The 21,016-nt window shown below is 36.7% G+C and overlaps 1 pseudogene; it reads left to right on the top strand.

Moving 5' to 3' along the window:
- Nucleotides 1–1,220: 1,220 nt before the first annotated feature.
- Nucleotides 1,221–21,016, top strand: part of LOC145121714 (pentatricopeptide repeat-containing protein At2g42920, chloroplastic-like) — a 28,182-nt pseudogene continuing 8,386 nt past the window's right edge.

Raw genomic sequence — 21,016 nt, forward strand, 5'->3', positions numbered from 1 at the left:
CGAAAAAGCAGTCTTCGGTCATCCTGCTCGTGTACTTTCAACTGATGATAGTCATATCTCAAATCAATCTTCAAAAAATAGCTAACACCCTGAAGTTGATCAAACAAATAGTGAATGCGAGGTAGTGGGTTCTTGTTCTTGATAGTTACTTTATTTAGCTCACGGTAATCAATACACATTCGCATCGATCCATCCTTCTCCTTGACAAACAATATTGGAGCACCCCAAGGAGAGGTACTCGGTCGAATAAAGCCTTTGTCAAGTAATTCCTGCACTTGAATCATCATTTCTTTCATCTCAGCTGGTGCAAAACGATAAGGAGTCTTTGCAATCGGAGCAGCACCAGGCACAAGGTCATTTGGAATTCTACTTGCCTATCCGGAGGAAGTCCAGGAACATCATTTACTATTTTCTTCTCTTCTTTTGAGATATCGGTTGTATAAGCTAGATAAGTAGAACACCCCTTCGATATAAACTTACGAGCTTTTCGGAAAGAGATTGTTTTTAAGATTCTTTGTTCCCCGTAGACATAAATATGACCCTCCCCTTCGATGGGAATGCGTACCATCTTTTTGTAACACAAGAGTTATGCGTGGATCTTTGACAACCAATCCATGCCCAGAATAATATCAAAGTTCGGAAAGGAGATAGGAATTAGATTAGCAAGAAAATTGTAGCCTTCAATTTCTATGATACAATCCCTATAGATTTTATCAGCAAATAATGATATACTTCCCGCAGTATCTACGTAAAATGGTTGCGCGAGGGCATAGCAAGCAATTTGAAAAGAATGCGCAAATTCATGAGACACAAAAGAATCTGAGGCACCAGAATCAAATAAGATGTGAGCAGGTCTAGAGTTGACAAGAAATGTACCCGTCACAACATTTGGGTCCTCACGTGCCTCCTCTGTGGTAATCTGGAATGCACGGCCCTTTGCTTTTGGCACCTCCTCCTTTTTAGTTGGAGTATTCTTTGGTTGTTGAACAGGTGCTTGAATTTTTGTCGGTTGTTGAACAGAAGTTTGAATTCCCACCATTTGGCTAGTAAGAGTAGGGTAGAAATGCTTCTTGTGGCCAGTAACACCACATGCGTAGCAAGTAACATCCTTTATTGGGCAGCTGGCTTTATGTGACCCGTTTCTCCAGATCCATAACAGACCACAGATTCCTTATCTATTCTGCATTGGCCCTGATGATTCTTTACACAAATGCGACATGATGGCGATTGAAGAGAAAAAGATTGTGACCTGCCACAGCCACGAGAGGTATTATGAGATTTCACTTGTTTGCCAGGTTCATATCGAACGGATTGAGGTGGTGGAATAGAGGAAACAGGAACAGTTCGATCGATATGTGGGTGCTTCGGAACAGAAAAAGTGGCACCACGTATCTATAAGTCATGCTCACGCTTTCGAGCGTACTCAATAGCTTTATCAAATAACAGAATATCCCAGTTAGCTACGAAATCGTGGATTTCATATCGCAGTCCATCCAAGAATAACTGAATTTTCTCATCTTCAGTTGGAATATACTTTATAGCAAACCGTGCTTTTTGATTGAATTGAGTTTCATATTCATTCACGGTCATTCCTCCCTGTTTAAGCTCGAGGAATTCTTTCTCCAATCTCCTCCTCGTGTTAAGAGGACAATACTTTCCTAGCAAACGAATTTTGATCATTTCCCAGGATAAATTCTCCTGGTCATACCCATTAAGAGCTTCATATGTTGCCTCCCACCAGACCAAGGCTTCTCCGAGGAGCATTGCAGAAGTATAATTAGCCTTGTCTTCATTATCCACATGAGAGATACGAAATACTTTCTCTGTGTTCTGAATCCAAGTTAGAACAACTATGGGATTAAGGACACCAGAAAACTCTGTAGCACCACTACTCTTGAAAGTTTTGAATGAGGGGCGTTTCGCCTCTCCTTTTGAAGATTCTCCGATGGCTTTCTCTTTGCCTTTATCACCATTCTTTTTGTGTTCTTCGAGAGTCTGCCGAATAATACCAGTAAGTTTACCCAAGATTCGCTCCTCACGAGGGGATACTGGAGTATTTACATCACCAGGTTTAGGATCTCCACCCACTTCTGGTGTATGGCTACTTTCCTGTTCAGCCCTTCTTCTGAAAATTTGGAGCAACATAGTATTTAGAATATTAGGATTTATTATTACCTAATACTTTACTTAAATCTTTCATATGGTTTGTATCCATATACTCCTAATGAATTCTTTCATATATTGAACTTCCAATGGTTTAAGTCTAAATACCAATCGGTGATATTTAGTTCACTTAAACTACTGCTCTGATACCATGAATGAAAGACCCAAACTTTCATACTAAAGACATTGTTACTCCAAGTCACTCCAAAACATGCTACATGCATATTTATAAATAATATTTTACATTGATAATTTGATTACAAAAGACTGGATACAAACCGACTATTTAGACTATTAGAAAGTGTTATATATTACATAACTACCCAGGATATTAAAGTTTTATACATACATGAGTACTAAATACAAAGTAATAGTTTTTAACTATTCAAAATCTTCTAACAGTATATGACTATACTGGATGCTTATCACCTACAATTATTAAACACTGAGAAGGGTAAGCGGTGACGCTTAGTGAGTTCAATAATAGATACAATATAACGTTATGCCATATACATACTTCAATATGGTAGAAACAAAGGGAACAAGGAACAACAAAGGCATATGTGAATCATGTGACAGGCTTTCCATAACAATCAATGAGACATAAAAATTTCAATACTTGATATACATCAATAATGCTTCGGCCCAAATGGCACAGATGACATACAATTTCTGATTAAACATTTTGGTAGATTTCAGGCTTTCAACCCTATCTAACCTTTAGCCAATGCCATAGGGATAGAAGTCATTCTCTTACGAGACATGCTCTACACGGCCAGAGGCTACATACCAATACCACTGTGAATCTAAGTCCTTTCACTGATCACATGGTCAAGGGTATAGCTTTGCTACCATAATAGCACGAAACAATAACACGGGATAATAACACGGAAAAGCACATAGCACATATAACACATAACATACCATTGTTCCCATATATTGAACCCACCGTGAAATACCGAGGATTAAAGTATTAATTTGGGCAGCACTTCGACTTTAAATATGACTTTCTGTGACAAAACCGGGGATTTTAGTTGAAAACCGGCCTTACTAGGGCAGAGTTTCGAATTGAAAATATGATTTTCTCAGGAACTTAGGAGCGTCGGGCCTTGCTTCGGGTGTCGGGGATGATACCGGGACTTCGGGGGGTTAAAAGTAGGTAGAGAAGAAGTAGAGAGTGAGACAGAATATATTTTGTAAACAAAAACCTGGAGGTCTTGCTCACTATTTATAGGGGCTGAAAACTGAATTACGATGGGTGTAACTTCAAATACGCGGGGCGTACTGCCCTGATAACCTCTTTGCTAGGCATATGCTCTATTACACGGGGCGTAATGTATTGCGGCTCAGTACGATGGGCGTACACCATGTACGCTATGCGTAGCGTGATGCGTGACATCAGACGTGTCGAGTCCGTATGATACGTGTCACATGCAAGGGTTTGGGCTACGTGGCCAAATCTGGTTCACACACACGAGTACGATGGGCGTACTCATGTACGAGGGGCATACACAGATTTTCCAAACTTCTAAAATCCATATCTTTTGTATACGAGCTCCGTTTTCGACGTTCTTTATATCCACGCGTAGGTGAGATTATACTCTACAACTTTCGTTTAGACTCCGTTGGCTAATTTTGAATTCATTTTTAAAGTTATATTTTTAACAGGCCGGGACACGAAAAGTCCGTTAAAATTTTATAACTTCTTCATCGGACGTCCGTTTTCGTCAGTCTTTTTACCGTTGTGCTACTATTAACGAGATCTTCGATTCTCGTTTAGGTTGTATCGGCTAAAAATCACCTGATCTTTATTTCGAGTTTTTAGTTGTATACTGCTATACTGAAATCTAGAAAAATCATAACTTCCTCATACGAAGTCAGATTTGGACGTTCTTTTTATGAAAATTCTCGGTTTAACGAATACTACGACTTTCATTTATATCACTAAGGCTAAAAAGTAGTTTATCGAAAACTCACTTTTTACGTCATACGACGTCGTGCCGGTTCTGTCGCGAAACTTCAAATAGTCATAACTTCTTCGTTATAACTCGGATTTCGATGAGGTTTTCGCCTAAATGTTTCTAACGAGATTTTTTACAACTTTCAATAATATAATTTTTACTTATTTTCAACTTTATATTTTCGTTAATTTCAATAGCTGACATTTGATTGGAATCTCATAAGACTTCCAATACTTTCTGAATGATTCTAAACATAGTTTTACTTCAATTCTAGTAAAAACTATTTTTTAGAACTCAACGCTCAAAATCACATAATATTACATAATGTTATTCATTTCTAAAAGTTACAAAACATGATAACTGAACGTGTATGTTAAAATCCATTATATAACTCCATTAATTTCCTATTAATAGATTCTTAATACATGATGTGATAGTTACATTTTCATGTTTTTGCAGGATCTAAGAGAAAGAAGGAAGCTGAAGAAAAAAAAGCTAATTCTGATCGTAAGAGAGGGATTTCGGTCACATGGCTTTATGATCAGAATTTGGAGCTTAGGAGTTATGATAGATTAATAGATTGCGTAGGAAACATCTAGAAACATAGTTTTCATATATATTTGCATTGCAAGGACACATTTTTCCGCACATTATCAATAAAGTGAATTTTTTGGTTTTATCTTATTTACTTTATATTTCCTTGCAATGGTATTTATGAAAATTGGTAGTTATATCTCTATTATTAGCAATACTAGAGTGGATTTGGTTCTTTTCTATATCATTTGTGGCAATGTCATAATCAACCAAGTGAAAAGGTATTCTTATCACCCAGGTTTCAATTGGATAGAAACTTGGAGTCATACAATTCGTATTGTGTGATGTATGAGAATTTTGATCATTGGAATATTAAGACTATTTCCTTGATCACATGTTTATGTGAGACAAGTGAAGGACTAAAGGATCTAGCACACATTGATATGGACTGGTCAGATCCACCACAAAGGATGATAAGTCTATTCGTCATGATTTACTAATGGTTCAGTAAATATGGTTATGCTTATAAGATTAAGTGTAATTATGATACTTTGGAAAAGTTTCAAAGTGTGACAGAACGAATAAGAAGAATCTATTAGGCAGAAAGATAAAGGTTTCTCCAATCTGAAAGGAAAGGAGAGTACTTTAGTATCATGCTTTATGATCATCTTAATGATTGTAGAACCATGTCACAATTGATCCTTTAAGGACATCTTAGGAAATTGTTTCAACTCAAAAGAGGAATCAGATATTGTTGAAATGGTTTAATCGAGAGATGACTTATACTTCGTATCAAATCAAGTTTTAAAGTCATACTGTAGTAACTTCGAATCATATCTTGCAACTTATTTCAAACTAAGTAGGTTTATAACACATCATAAAATGTGGAGTAGAAATGTTTTTTACTCTAGCATATTTTGAAATGGTAGTTGTGTTGTTTTAGTTAAAACAAAGGATAAACTAAGACCAATTCAGTGAAGTGTTCTCTTGATAAGAACCCACACTAACTCATGAATATTTGTTTGTCGAGGAATGTTCCTTAACATAGAAACTTATATGTCAAGAAGTCAGTGGGAGTCTTATTGATCTTGAAGGGTTTCAGGAGCGAATCAAGAATAAACCTTTTAATTATCACTAGCACACGACTTGAGGTTAATAACCTATCGTGTTAAGTTGACACACTCTTGTTTCTATGCACCTTCTAGTTGAGTTGGAAATGCTTATGAGTTCTATGGTTCTCATTTGATTGCAAAAGGCAAACCTCATTGGTCAGTGATGGTACATTGGTCAATAAAAGTGAGCTGCTTAACAACATGGAAGCACTGGTACTGCCAGATGGCAAGAGATTAAGAATAAGTAAAGTTCAGTCGATGAAAGGAAACCTAAATTTTATTTTGTTTTTGTCTTGAACCTTATCTTATGATGGTAGGTTGGAAATGATAAGATTCACATGGATGGGAACACATACACCATAAAATCTAGGTGGTAAAAGTTTTGCTCTAATTCATGATAATGACTAAGAGGAAACATTTTCGCTAGTAGATTTTAAAATCTGATTAATATCATTATGGTTAGAATTTGTGATAATTGCGTTCTCAAATTCGTATATGATTACGACATCCCTTTTCATAGTTCGAATTGTGAGAAATTGTCACACCCCCAAACCAGACGGCGGAAACGTCTGGGGGCATTGATGTGACTTCTTTCTTGTAGTATCATCACAAAGTATATAATTGAACATACATAGTTTACATCAAGTAGTATTTGAATATTACATGCCCAAAATAGTTAAAATATGATGAAACAAAATATGACAAAATATCCCAGATTTCGTTCTGCCCAACCTGTTCAACGGTTTCCTGAGAATACAAGTTAATTTAAAAAGGTCAACATAAAAATGTTGGTGAGTTCATAAGCATGTTTGAGAAAATGATTTGTATAACTTTGTAATCACAAGAAAATCCTATATTTTCTTAAAACAATTTAGTATGTTTGTGTCCGATCTTGTATTAATGCATGTGTGTTATTGTTTAATAGAATGCCAAAAGAGAATGAAGAAAATGTAAAGAGAAGGTAAAGAGAATGCCCCCAGACAACCCAATGTTGTTTGTAAAAGAGAATGCTGGTAAAACAACCCCCAAGGTTGCATACCGGTGCGAGTAAGTTACCGAGTAATCCAAAGAGAAATGAGAATGGTTTTCCCGTAAATTTATAATGTTAATTCCTCTAAGTGAGTCGTTATAACCATGCTAGATAATGACAATTCCGCCTGTCATGGCGTTTATGGACGTCGACGAAAATAGAATAAGGTTTTTTGTCACCCTAGACTAGTTTAGTCTAGCTGTAGCAAACAGCTCAGGTGTAGGGTGTCATCCCCGTATTGATCTATACACAAATCCCCGTTCTCCCTCCAAGAGACTCTGGTTATAACTACAGGTTACGATCGTACACTCAATAGGTGTCATCCGACACGTCTCACTAGATCCCTAATCGAAATTTACGCGAAAAGAAAACATATAAAGCACACTCCATGCCCAATGAACATGTAAGTGAACAACTAAGGATCACTAAGCATGTAAATCATTTCAAGGCTCGTAAAGAATTAGTTTATATAACCTGGGCCCAATAAATATATGTAAAAGGACAACTAAGGCCCATTTCACATGTATGATATTTACAGGCCCAATAAGCACGCAAGGAGTATCCAAGGGCCCGTCGAGCATGTAAATGGGTCATCAAGGCCCAATAAACATGTAAAGAGTATTCAGGACCTATCAAGCATATAAGTGGGTCACTAAGGCCCAATAAACATGAGAATGACCTAATTAACCCGTTTGTTATTATTTTGCTAGTTTTAGCTCTATTATTTACCAAAATGACATAAAAGGCCCACTTTTGTAAAATGACATTCTTGGCCCATTAAGCCAAGAATTTACAATTAAGGCCCATTTTTGGTAAAAATAACATTTTAGGCCCCTTTTTAGAACAAAACTTGAATTTAAGACTAGTTTTGGTAAAAATAACATTTTTAACTCACTTTTGTCAAAAATATCATTTTTGGCTTGATTTGTTTTATGAAAATGTGCATTTTAGTCCCCTTATAGATAATTTCATCTTTTTGGCCCAAATTTTAATATTTTCACATCTTTAATCCCTCTTATCAAAAATTTACATTTCTGGTACAATTTTGTGGAAAATGACATTTAAGACCACAAAAGTCCAAAAGTTATAATTTTTGGCCCAAAGCCGTGAGAAGCCCAAATAAGGCCCATTTCTGTGAAAATTGACATATTTGGCCCATTAGAACTGTGAAGGCCCATATAGAAGCCCATTTATGAAAATTTGCACTTTTGGCCCCTTTAAGACCATGAATATCATAAAGTTCCATTTAGATTTAAAATGACTCTTTTGGTCCTCTCAAAACTGTGAGCTACATAAGAACCTCACTTTTTGGTTGTTTTGTCAAAAATGGCCCTTTATATGATTTTGGTTAGTTTTCACACATTTTTAGCATGTTTAATCCTTTCCACCACATAGTATGTCACATAAGATGGTTTAGTTTACAAACACCACCAAATATAGTAGATATTTCGATTTTGGTAAAGATCTAACATGTTTTTATAACATAAACACAACATATAGCATGAAAACACACATATACATGCATAAACAAATAGATCTACACAAAACAACTTGTATTCTCCCCCAAAACATAGTGAAAACCGAAAATAGGGGGTATGAACTCACTTTGCTTTGGATATTTCGGTTTTTGGTAAGGAAATGAGAAGATCTCGGCCCTTGACAAGCTTTCTTGAGTAGATCTCGAACCTAAGGTGAATCTAGAACATGGATCACGAATGAGGTGTTATTAGATGGAGGATTTGTCATATGATGAAGTTACACACTAGAATGTATGATATCTTACCAAGATGATGAACTTTGATGATGTATTCTTGAACTCACACACAATCACCACGATTTATAGGAAGAATAGAGGAGGTTTCTTTGAGTGTTTTTAGAGAGGAGTGTTTGAGTGGGTTTGAGAGAGAATGAGTTAGATTTGAAATGGTGAATGAGGGTGGAGAGGGAGAGAGTAGCCGAGAGATAGAGAGGGGTGGGAGAGTGAGAGTTGACTTATGAAGAGAGTGATTTGAGGTTTGCATGGATACATGAAATCTTGCATGGATATCCATTAGGTAATGTTGAGGTGTCAAACTCTATTCCACTCTCATTTGTTTTTTTTTATATTGGGCCGAGAATGAGAGGGGAAAAGAAGAGAGGAAAACTTTGGGCCATATTAGCTCATGTTTGACATTATGAGGCCCAAGTTGAGAATTTTTGGCCCATTGGGCTCTTCTTGAGGGTTTACGACCCAAAGGTGGTAGTGTGGTGGGGTTTACGACCTAATTACCATGAGAAGATGGCTTTACGGCCCATCATAGATCCTTAAGAATAAGTGAGTTATTTTAGGCCCAACATGGCCCAATTGCTATGGTTTGACGAATGTGGGCCCAAGTAGAGCCCAATTGGGTTTCATTGGTCCAAAATCATCAAATAGAAGGTTTACTGGCCCATTAGGCCAAATAAGAGGATCCTAGTCCATAATAAGTTTGAACCGGGATTTTTAGAGTTTAGACCCATAGTCAAGTATATGAGATGTATTGCATTAGGTTTTGAACTTCACTCAGGATTTTTGATTCAAATGGATGATTTTAATTGAGCATGGAATATGATATCCGCTTAGAGTACAAGTCTTACAATAGTTGATGTTTACATGAGGACACAATTTCCTAGCTAAAAATGCTAGTTGTGACAGAAATGGCAAGAAATAGTTTAAACGTTCAGGACTTGTAGTTCTGAAAGGGTTTAAACACACACATATGCTATCTAATGAAGGTGTATGAGCTTGAGAAGTCTAGATGAAAACTTATCAAAGCACCATGTATCAGAAATCTGAACTTTAGTAAGAAAGTCAATAGTATTGATTTCTGGATGTCCAGTGGATTTCTGGATACATGTCAAAGCTAGTTGGAGCATAATTGTTATGCTGACAAGAGTATAATTGTTATGCCAATAGAAGCATAATTGTTGTGCTACGTATTTCAAGTTGGCAATACTATTTATAGGAAACAAGTCTTTTCAAATTGCAAGCTGCAGAGTTTGGAAGTTGTTTCACTATAATTAAGATTTTGGGGAGAAGAACACTCATACTTCATTTTCAAATCTAAAAGTTTAGATTGAAGGATTTTAATGGAACTTAGTCATGGATATATGTGAATATTGTGTTGAAATAATTCAACATAGGAAATTCAATATATGGAAATATTATTAGCAAGAGATTGATCAAGTATCATGTCTTTATGTAAGACATTATGTATCGAATCTCATATGCTTCAGATATAGGATTGATTACATATGCTATAATATTCACTTGCTATGATTTTTCCAAATGCCTAGGGCATTGAGAGGGAAAAAGGAATAGAACAAATATGAATAAAGTTGTTAAAAAACTGTCAAGGACAATCTGAGGTTCGCTAAAGACGGTTGGAAGTATAAATTGTTGGATAAGGTGTCTATGTCCATAACTTATTTGATATATACTTGACCCGACCCGGCATGGTCCATTTGGGTTGCACTTCACCCGAACTATTTATATGGATAATATTATGAGAAGAGTATATTTGGTGGCCTATTAATATATTATAAGTTATAATATACTAATATGAAATTGTATTATTTAATTAGTATTGATCCTAAATTAATTATTAATTAATTTAGTGATCAAAAGGTGACTAATTAAATAATGGGCTATTATGTTTATATGGTGTAGGCTAACACTCATTAGGAAATGGGCTAAGCTTAAATAGGAGTCCATGGATGATCCATGGAGCTTTTAACCCATGGATCCTTGGAATAGGAAAAGACATGGGTTATTAGGGTTTGCATGGTTCATAACCCTAATCATCTACACTATATAAAGAGGCTTGTGGTGCTTGAAAAGACACTATGTGTGTGTGCATAAGAGTGGCCGATTTCTAGAGTGTTAGAGTACTCTCTCATAAGTTTTCCAAGTTTGTGGTGATTTGTGATTTCCATTTGAGGCATTCACATTATTGGTGCTTGGCTCTCAAACTCCTAAAGAATCAACTCACTAACAAAGGTATGTAAATCTTCTAGTATCTTTTATGTTTAAAAGTACCCCATGTATGCTAGATAAGTTATGAACCTTGGAAAATTATTTTGCATGTATTTTAGATAAACATAGATCCAAGGTTTCTAGGGTTGCATGAACATCTTATGAGTGTTAGTTTGCTCAAAACCCAACAGTGGTATCAGAGCCTAGGCTTGTTTGTTTGATACTTGATGCAAAAGAGTGTAAAAATCGAATTTTTGAGCTGTCTGCACAGGGGACTCGACGAGTCAATGGGGGGACTCGACGAGTCCAAGTGAAACTTCAACCAACTCGGCGAGTCAGTTCGTGCACTCGACGAGTTGGCCATGCAGAATGCAGAATTTCGATTTGTGCTGCTGGAAATGGACTAGAAACATTACCCTAAACTATTTTGTTGTTATAAAACTTATTTTAGATGGTGTAATGGTTGTTCTAATCCATTTACAATGGCTAATACCAAAATTCCATGTTTATATGTGTTCATATGTTCTTGAAATTTTGATATGATGTTCATGTTCTTATGAATTATTGTTAGATCATAGGAATTATTTGCTAAATTGTTTATTAATTAATTCTTGATCATTTATGTGTTTTAATGGAGTCCATAATTTGTCCTCAAGTTATGGATTTCTAAAGGTCACTTTCTTTTATTCACATTTAAAACATATAAGTTACATGAAAATGAAGAGTCTTCATTTTTATGAACCTTTAATTCATAAGTTATGAAATGAAAAGTTTTGAATAGTTTCAAAACTTGTCCACAAGTTTTGGAATTTGTAAAGTTACACACACTTTAATATACTTTAATTCCAACCCTTAGAGTTTTAAAAGTTAAAATTCAACCCTTATATTATTTATAACATTAATGGTTAATTATTATATATGTATAAGATTAAGTCGTTTTACCGTTAGTAGGCCTCATTCACAAAGCCGGTCTATAAGGGGGGTATAAGGTTGTTGCCTATAAAATGGCAGCTTAATGGGTGTCCATTCTCACCCACCGCTTCCTTGATCGGTGGAGGGTCGTTAGCCGAACGGGTAGGACAATGACTTTAAATTCTCATTAAAAGTATAATGAATATTATAAAGTAACTAAATACTTTTATAAATTCTCAATCTTAGTTACTTTAGGAAATTGTGAATATGGTGCTAACCCATGAAATTCACACTTTGTACCTTACCAAGTCGTTGGTGGAGCGTGTGTGGTTAACCGGCACATTAACTTGGACTAGTAAGGATCACGAAAGGTAACTTAATGTTTATCATAGATCGGTGGAGCGCGTGTGGTTAACCAGTACATTGATTAGGTGATAATATTAAGGGTACCAAGTGAATTTGCATGGTTATTCACACCTTGTTTTGTGATCCTCGGCATCCCAGTCACAAAACTTGAAGGGCACAATCGAGATTGAAAAATGTCATTGAAAAGTTCAATGAATCTCAAAAGAATCTAGGAATTTCAAAACCAATTAAACCTAATAATTCATTTCGTTTTCATGGTGGAAATTGGTGAATCGTCATTCACCTACCGTCAAATATGTTATTGCTTAGATTACGGCATCCCTCTTCTAAGTTATAATATATTGTGTTGGATCCTAGCCTTAATATTACATTTGGGTGTCTTATTAAGGATTCGATATATCTAATCTAAACTTGTTTTCTTCTTTTCAGATGTCTTCCAACAACAATGCTTCGGGCTCTAACCCTACTGGCTCCTTCTCTCTCATGAACCTTTGTGGGAGAGTCATCTTTGATGGTTCCAACCTCATGGATTGGATCCGGAACATCAGGATGGTTACTCGTTACGAGGATAATGAATATGTCCTCGATAAGGAGCTAAAGGAGTTTGATGAATCCACTGCTACTCCTGAGGAGGTCGCTGAGTATCAGGCACATGAGAGAGATGCCACCAAGGTGGCATGCATCATGATGGCCACCATGATAGCTGAACTCCAAAAGTCCTATGAGGACTATTACCCTTTTGAGATGCATCACGATCTGATGGAAAGGTACCATCAGAGTGCTCGTCAAGAGTGGTATGAAATAATCTCCTCCATGATCACTACCCGTATGAAGGATAGCGAACCAATCACGGGCCACATGCAGAAAATGCAAAGGTATGTGGACCGTCTAATGAAACTAAATGTGAACTTCCCAGAGGAGTTGGCAATTGATATCATTTTGCACTCCTTGCCCTCGTGTTATGATCAATTTCGTATTACATACCACATGAACAAGGAGGAATTTACACTCAGTAAGCTTCAAGGACTTCTAAAGACCGCCGAAAGTGGTCTTAAAAGTAAGTCGGTTGCTACTCCTACTCCTACTACTACCCATGTTTTGGCTATCGGGCAAGGCAAAGGGAAGAAGAGGAAGCACCCTTCGAAGGGTACCAAGGGAAAGTCTCTTGAAGGCTCCTCATCTGGAACCAAAAGTGGTTATATCACTCCTTCTGCCATCCCTAAGGATGTTGAATGCTTCTACTGTCAGAATAAGGGGCACTGGAAGCGAAACTGCCCAAAGTACTTGCAGGATGTCAAGGATGGGAAAGTGAAACCATCCCATGCATGTATTTACACTATATTGTCTAACAGCTCACCATATTCTAACTCTTGGGTGCTTGATACAGGATTTGGTATTCACATATGTTCTGATTTTCAGGGCCTAAGAAGAAGTGAGGATGTGGAGCATGGGAAGATAAACTTAATCATGGGGAATAGGAAGATTTCACCTGTTACCAAGATTGGAGTTTATACTTTGTTGCTAGATAGTGGGTTAAAGTTAGATTTGAATAAATGTGTGTACTCGTCAGAAATGGCGAGGAATATTATTTCCTTTCATGCTTTGTATAAACAAGGTTTTACCTTTTCATTTGATAATGAAGTTGGTAGTATTAATGCTTTCTTTAATAATGTTTTTTATTTTAAAGCATTACCTTGTGATGGTGTGTATGAAGCTGTATCGGTTGTAGATAATTTAGGAAATAATGTATTGTGTATTGATTCTTCTACTAGCTTGGATAAAGCATCTTTGTGGCATTGTCGTCTTGTACATGTAAGCAAGAAACGCATAGGCCAGCTCCAAAAGGATGGAGTCTTGGAGCCATTCGACCTTAAGTCATATGACAGTTGTGAATCTTGTCTACTTGGAAAAATGACAAAATCACCCTTCACTGGCACTTGTGCATGGGGTGAGGGTTTGTTGGACCTTATACATACTGATGTATGTGGACCATTCAAAACCACCACAAGGGATGCCAATCGCTACTATGTGACTTTTATTGATGATTTTAGTAGACATGGTTATGTCTACTTAATCAAACATAAGTCAGAAACTTTTGAAAGGTTTAAAGAGTTTAAACAGGAAGTAGAAAATCAATTGGGCAGGAACATTAAGATGATTCGATCCGATCGAGGTGGTGAGTATCTTAGCACTGAGTTCCTCGACTATCTTAAGGAGTGTGGGATTGTCTCACAATTGACACCTCACAGGACACCACAGCTAAATGGTGTGGCTGAGAGGCGTAATCGAACTTTGTTGGACATGGTTCGCTCTATGATGAGTCGAGCTTCGCTACCAATCTCTTTTTGGGGGTATGCCTTAGAGACTGCCGCCCACATCCTTAATCTAGTCCCTACAAAGAAGGTTGCCAAAACACCTCATGAAATGTGGACTGGGAAAATTCCCAATTTGGACCACATCAAGATTTGGGGTTGCGAGGCTTTCTTGAGGCGCGAGACTCATGATAAGCTCGAACCTCGAAGTGAAAGGTGTATTTTCATCGGCTACCCAAAAAAAATCCTTTGGTTACCTCTTCTACAGACCCAATGAGAATGTGGTCTTTGTGGCTAGGAGAGGGGACTTTCGAGAGAGAGAATTTATAAGCCAAGGAGAAAGTGGGAGGCAAATTGATCTTGAAGAAATTCAAGAATCAATTGGTGAAGGAACCTCAGACACTAGCAATCAACCTGAGGAGGAAACTCCTGTTGATCCGACTGACGTATCTGTACCTCCGAGGCGTTCCACAAGGGTTAGGAACTCACCTGAGTTTTATTATGGATTTCATACTACTACGGAAGGTGATACATTTATCAGTGATAGTACACTGGTAAATCTGGATGAACCTAACAGTGTTAAGGAAGCCATGGGAGGCCCGGAGTCTGCTAAATGGAAGGAGGCTATGGACAGCGAGATACAGTCCATGTATGACAATCAAGTTTGGAACTTGGTTGACAATGCATCAGGCCGTAAGACAGTCGGGTGCAAATGGATCTTCAAGAAGAAGACCGACATGGATGGGAAGGTGCACACTTATAAAGCGCGACTGGTCGCGAAGGGTTTTACTCAAACTCAGGGTATTGATTATGATATAACCTTTTCACCAGTAGCAAAGATTAAGTCTGTTAGGGTTATGCTAGCCATTGCTGCATTTCATGATTATGAAATATAGCAAATGGATGTCAAAACCGTTTTCCTTAATGGAAAGTTGGCTGAGGATGTTTACATGAATCAGCCAGAGGGTTTTGTCAGTGCAGAGTACCCCAATAGAGTGTGCAAGCTTGAGAAATCCATTTATGGATTGAACCAAGCATCTCGAAGCTGGAATCTTTGTTTCGATGAGAAGGACAAAGAGTTTGGCTTCTCGAGAAGTGAAGATGAGTATTGCGTGTATGTCAGAGCTAGTGGGAGCATAGTTATCTTTTTGGTGTTGTATGTAGATGACATACTACTCATAGGAAATAACATCCCAACCTTGCAGGAGGTTAAGTCCTGGCTTGGGAAGTGCTTTGCTATGAAGGACCTTGGAGAAGCTGCCTATATCCTAGGGATAAGGATATTAAGAGAAATGAGTAAAAGACTAATTGGACTTAGTCAGAGTACCTACTTGGATATGGTGTTGAAAAGGTTCAACATGCTGAATTCCAAGAAAGGAGAATTACCGATCCAAAGCAATGTCAAACTGAGCAAGGCTCAGAGCCCGAGTACAGAGGCTGAGATAGCTGAGATGAGTCGATTACCTTATGCTTCTACTGTTGGCTCGATCATGTATGATATGACTTGTACCCGTCCTGATGTGGCCTTTGCTTTGAGCATGGTCATTAGATATCAGGGGAACGCTGGCAAGGCTCATTGGACTGCGGTGAAGAATATTCTCAAGTACCTGCGGAGGACGAAGGATTGGATCCTTACCCTTGGTGGGAGTGATGACTTGAGAGTAGTAGGGTATAGCGATGCTAGTTTTCAGAGTGATAGGGATAACTTCCGCTCTCATTCGGGTTGGGTCTTTACCCTAAATGGAGGGGCAATCACTTGGAAGAGTTCCAAGCAGGAGATGGTAGCTGATTCGACTTGTGAATCAGAGTACATAGCAGCGAGTGAAGCGGCAAAGGAGGCGATATGGCTGAAGAACTTCATCGAAGACCTTGGAGTTGTACCAGCTATTAAGGAGCCTATGGAGGTTTTCTGTGACAACAATAGTGCGGTTGCCTTAGCCAAGGAACCAAGAGATCATGGTAGATCCCGACACATTGATAGAAAATATCACTTCATAAGACACAAGATAGAAGAAGGACTCCTCGTGGCAAAGAGGGTATCATCAGATGAGAACCCTGCAGATCCCATTACGAAGGGACTGACGAGGGTTAGGCATTTGCAGCATGCGAGGCGCATCGGGCTGAGGGACGATATTAGTTTCACAGATTAGATAGTTATTATTGAAACTTGTAAAATGTAATCGACGTCTGATGATGAATAAAAGTTGTGATTTATTTATAAGTAAGGTGTTGCTATCATTGTCAATTATTTACGATTGTTTCAGCTTTGCATGTTTTGACTTCCAGAATAATAAATTTATTCAAATTCTCCACAGTCGGTCATATGTCGGAAGTAGGTATGAATCAAGACTGTCATGAATTGGCTTGTAGATGACTAAAGGTGTTTAGCCATAGCAATGGTTGCTACAACATTCATGAGTGCTCATAAGTTATGAGTATTGGAATAAACCCACGCTCACTTGTATCACTTCATGGAATTTATCTCGAGTGATCGTGAGACGGTAATATCATATAAGTCTTCAAACCTAGAGATATGAGTTGTTGCCTATGAGTTGGTTGTGCATTGATTGCACGTAAACGCATCAGTAACTTGATGTTATAAAACGTGCCTTTGTGTACGATTCAACAAGTAGTAGAACAAGCATATGAGTCGAAGTTTATCTGTTCCTTCTTGAAATTAGAAGTGATATCTGGGCCCCTCGATGATTTTGTTTTGACCTAGGTACCGGGCCCGGTCAGAACTAAATTGATGTGTTCGATTAAGTTCTTTGTCAAACAAATCGGAAATCGGGAAACAAACTGCTGGACAATAAGTAAGACATTGTTCCATGTATTTGTCCGGCTGATATCATGAGAGCAGAGGATTATATGATCACTTATCTAAAATGGCGCTTCATAGTTCAACAGAGTTTTTGAGAGCTACGATTGCCGGTTGGTTCCTGAAGCTATATAGGCAAATACAGTTATCAGACTTATCCAAGTGGGAGACTGTTGGATAAGGTGTCTAAGTCCATAACTTATTTGGTATATACTTGACCCAACCCGGCATGGTCCATTTGGGTTGCACTTCACCCGAACTATTTATATGGATAATATTATGAGAAGAGTATATTTGCAGCCTATTAATATATTATAAGTTATAATATACTAATATGAAATTGTATTATTTAATTAGTATTGATCCTAAATTAATTATGAATTAATTTAGTAATCAAAAGGTGACTAATTAAATAATGGGCTATTATATTTATATGGTGTGGGCTAACACTCATTAGGAAATGGGCTAAGCTTAAATGGGAGTCCATGGATGATCCATGGAGCTTTTAACCCATGGATCCTTGGAATAGGAAAAGACATGGGTTATTAGGGTTTGCATGGTTCATAACCCTAATCATCTACACTATATAAAGAGGCTTGTGGTGCTTGAAAAGACACTATGTGTGTGTGCATAAGAGTGGCCGATTTCTAGAGTGTTAGAGTATTCTCTCATAAGTTTTCCAAGTTTGTGGTGATTTGTGATTTCCATTTGAGGCATTCACATTATTGGTGCTTGGCTCTCAAACTCCTAAGGAATCAACTCACTAACAAAGGTATGTAATTCTTCTAGTATCTTTTATGTTTAAAAGTACCCCATGTATGCTGGATAAGTTATGAACCTTGGAAAATTATTTTGCATGTATTTTAGACAAACATAGATCCAAGGTTCCTAGGGTTGCATGAACACCTTAGTAGTGTTAGTTTGCTCAAAACCCAACATAAATTTGGAAGGACCATAATGACATGTTTTAGATTGGGATAATTCTTTATCAGAATTGATAGTCATATGGGTATATGGAAATGTTTCCATTGTGGGAGTTGGTTATTGAAATATACATGTGAGTTATAAACTTTAATGCAAGAAGGATGTTCAAGGAGTGTACTTTGAATTTGATACCTCATTACCATGAAATTGTTTTAAGTAACAAAGTTTCAATGGAGCATTTTATGACATGGTTGACTAAGTCATGGTGACTTTAACGCCACGTCATCACAAAAGTATATTGCATGTAAGGTTAGACTCTAACACATTTATTAGTGACAAGAATTTGGAATTCTTACACTTGTAATAAGGTTATGGAATTGTGATATGAGCATCATTAGAATTGTCCAATTGATCTGTTTACAAAGGAAGGACCATAGAGAAACCTAGTATGTATGTTTAGAACATGGCATGACTGATGTTTAATTCAAGTGATTAGTTGATTAATCGAAAAGTTATACAATTAATAAAGTCTAATTGATATGGTGATTAAATAATAAGTGTTTTATTTATATTCGGTAGTTTTGAGACCATAGTTAATTAGGTTATTATTGCGTTTCACTTCGCATGTTTTACTTCCCGAATAATTCGATTATTCAAACATCCACAGTCGATCGTACTTTTGGAAGTAAGTAGCAAATTAAGACTATTATGCATTGAATTGTAGATTGTTTATGGGGATTAGACATAGCAATGGTTTTGTTGCAATGGTCATGAGTACTTTGGAAATGGTGATTTAAGAATTGGATTAACCCACGCTCAAAGAATTACTTCATGGATTTTTCACGAGTAATTTTGAGACGATAATATCTTATATTATTGAAACAGAGATATATGAGTTGTTGTTTACGATTCAGTTGTGCATTGATAATACGTAAACGCATCAGTAACTTGATGTTATAAAACATATTCTTGTGCGTGATTTGATGAGTGAATAGTACAAGCATATAAGTTGAAGTTTATCCGTTCCTTTTGCCGAAGACGGGAAAAAGCGATATATGTGGGCCCCTCGATGATTTCATGATGACATATAAAGTGTTTAGCCAAGCCTGGACTGAATTGATGTGTTTAATTAGTAGTTTGATTTCAGTCGTCATAAATCATAAATCGAGAAACAAATCTTGGACAGAGAGATTGATTATAATCCATGTCTCATGTCCATACGATATCTTGTAGAACGGAGGAATATTTGATCACTTATCTAAGGACACGTCACTGACTGGGTCAGAGTTCGACAGCGGCTTTTGGTAGCTAAAATTTGCTAGTAAATTTAGTAGTTATACAGCCAGTTATAGTTATTAGACTTATCCAAGTGGGAGACTGTTGGATTAGGTGTCTAAGCCCATAACTATAATTGGTATAAACTTGAATTGAAAGTAGCACAATCCTTTTGGGTTGCCTTCAAACCTGACAATTAAATAAGATAACTTTTAGAGAGAGAATAATGATTTATTAATTTATTACTTGGTTAATAAATTAATTAGAAATCAAAATAAATGATTTATTAATGTATTATGGAAATAATATATTAATTATAAATCATAATGTTTAATTAATATTTAATCAAAAATTAATTTGGAATTAATATTGGGATTAAAGTAATTAATTGAAACTGTAGGGACTAAAGGTGACAATGTTTAATAGTTGAGCATTAGGCAATTCTAGAACCTCCCTATGGTTAGGGGAACGAAATCTAGATGCTCCTAGGGTTTCCTTGGGCTTTAAGGGTGCCATGGATGCCTTAGGGGGAAGTTAAGGGATTAGGGTTATCTTGGATACACCTGCCTTATCCAATACCTTCCTAACACCTATATAAACCCTTCTTAGGGTTGAATTTCGTCCATGCACCCCTAAAAAGGATTAGAGCCGAAATTCTTCTTCCTTTTCTCTCTCTCTATATATAGTAATCCTTGGTTGCTTGAGTTTGCTTGTGAGCCACTAGAGGCGCGACACTTGTGGCGCTTGCTACCAAAGGTCTTTTAAGCAATATTTTTAGATTGTTATTACAACATAACAATCAAGGTATGTATTTTAGTCCTTATTATGTGAATTTCGATTGTAATACATAGAACCTAGGGTTTCTTCTTTTGTGTTCAATGTTTGCATGTTCAACTAGAGAAAACCTAGATCCATGGCATTAGGGTTGTATCCACACTTAGGTTTTAGTTCTATGCTCAAAACCCATCAATATCCATAGATAGATACACCAAAACGTCATAGCATAACATAACTATAATTCAACTAAATCAACTTATTACTCTGTATCACAATTACTTACAATAAAACTCAGTTATACCAATTTAATACGACTATCAACCAAACACAGCTCTCCAAGCTTTTAACACACAATATATTATTCTATAATAACCAAAATACTATATTTATCATATAATACAATAATAAGCATATATTCAGATAACATCTCTCTAAAAGAGGAGTATGGTTACTCACCTTATGATTGATTGATCACTTGAAGTCCCAACACTTTTGATCTAGCCTTTGATCTTATCTCCCGAAGTTGTTACCATATCAAAACAAACGTGAACTATTACAACTCAAAATATAACCCATTCATTCATTAAATTGACTTATAACCCATTCATTCATTGAATTGACTTAACACTTTGTTAAGTCACATTACTCTATTATACCAATATCAACCACATTCCATATACAATATATATTTGTCTTAACCCATTTTGAAATTAATTAACCATTACTTATCCATCAAACCCACACTTCCAAATACCTTAACTTAAGCTACAAGCTCTTTAAGCACAAACTAAATTCCATAACCAAATCTCATACCAAATTGATTATATATCATGGAACA

Source organism: Lactuca virosa, chromosome 6 (assembly GCF_052849685.1).
Source record: "Lactuca virosa cultivar CGN04683 chromosome 6, Lactuca_virosa_CGN04683_v6, whole genome shotgun sequence".
NCBI lineage: Eukaryota > Viridiplantae > Streptophyta > Magnoliopsida > Asterales > Asteraceae > Lactuca > Lactuca virosa.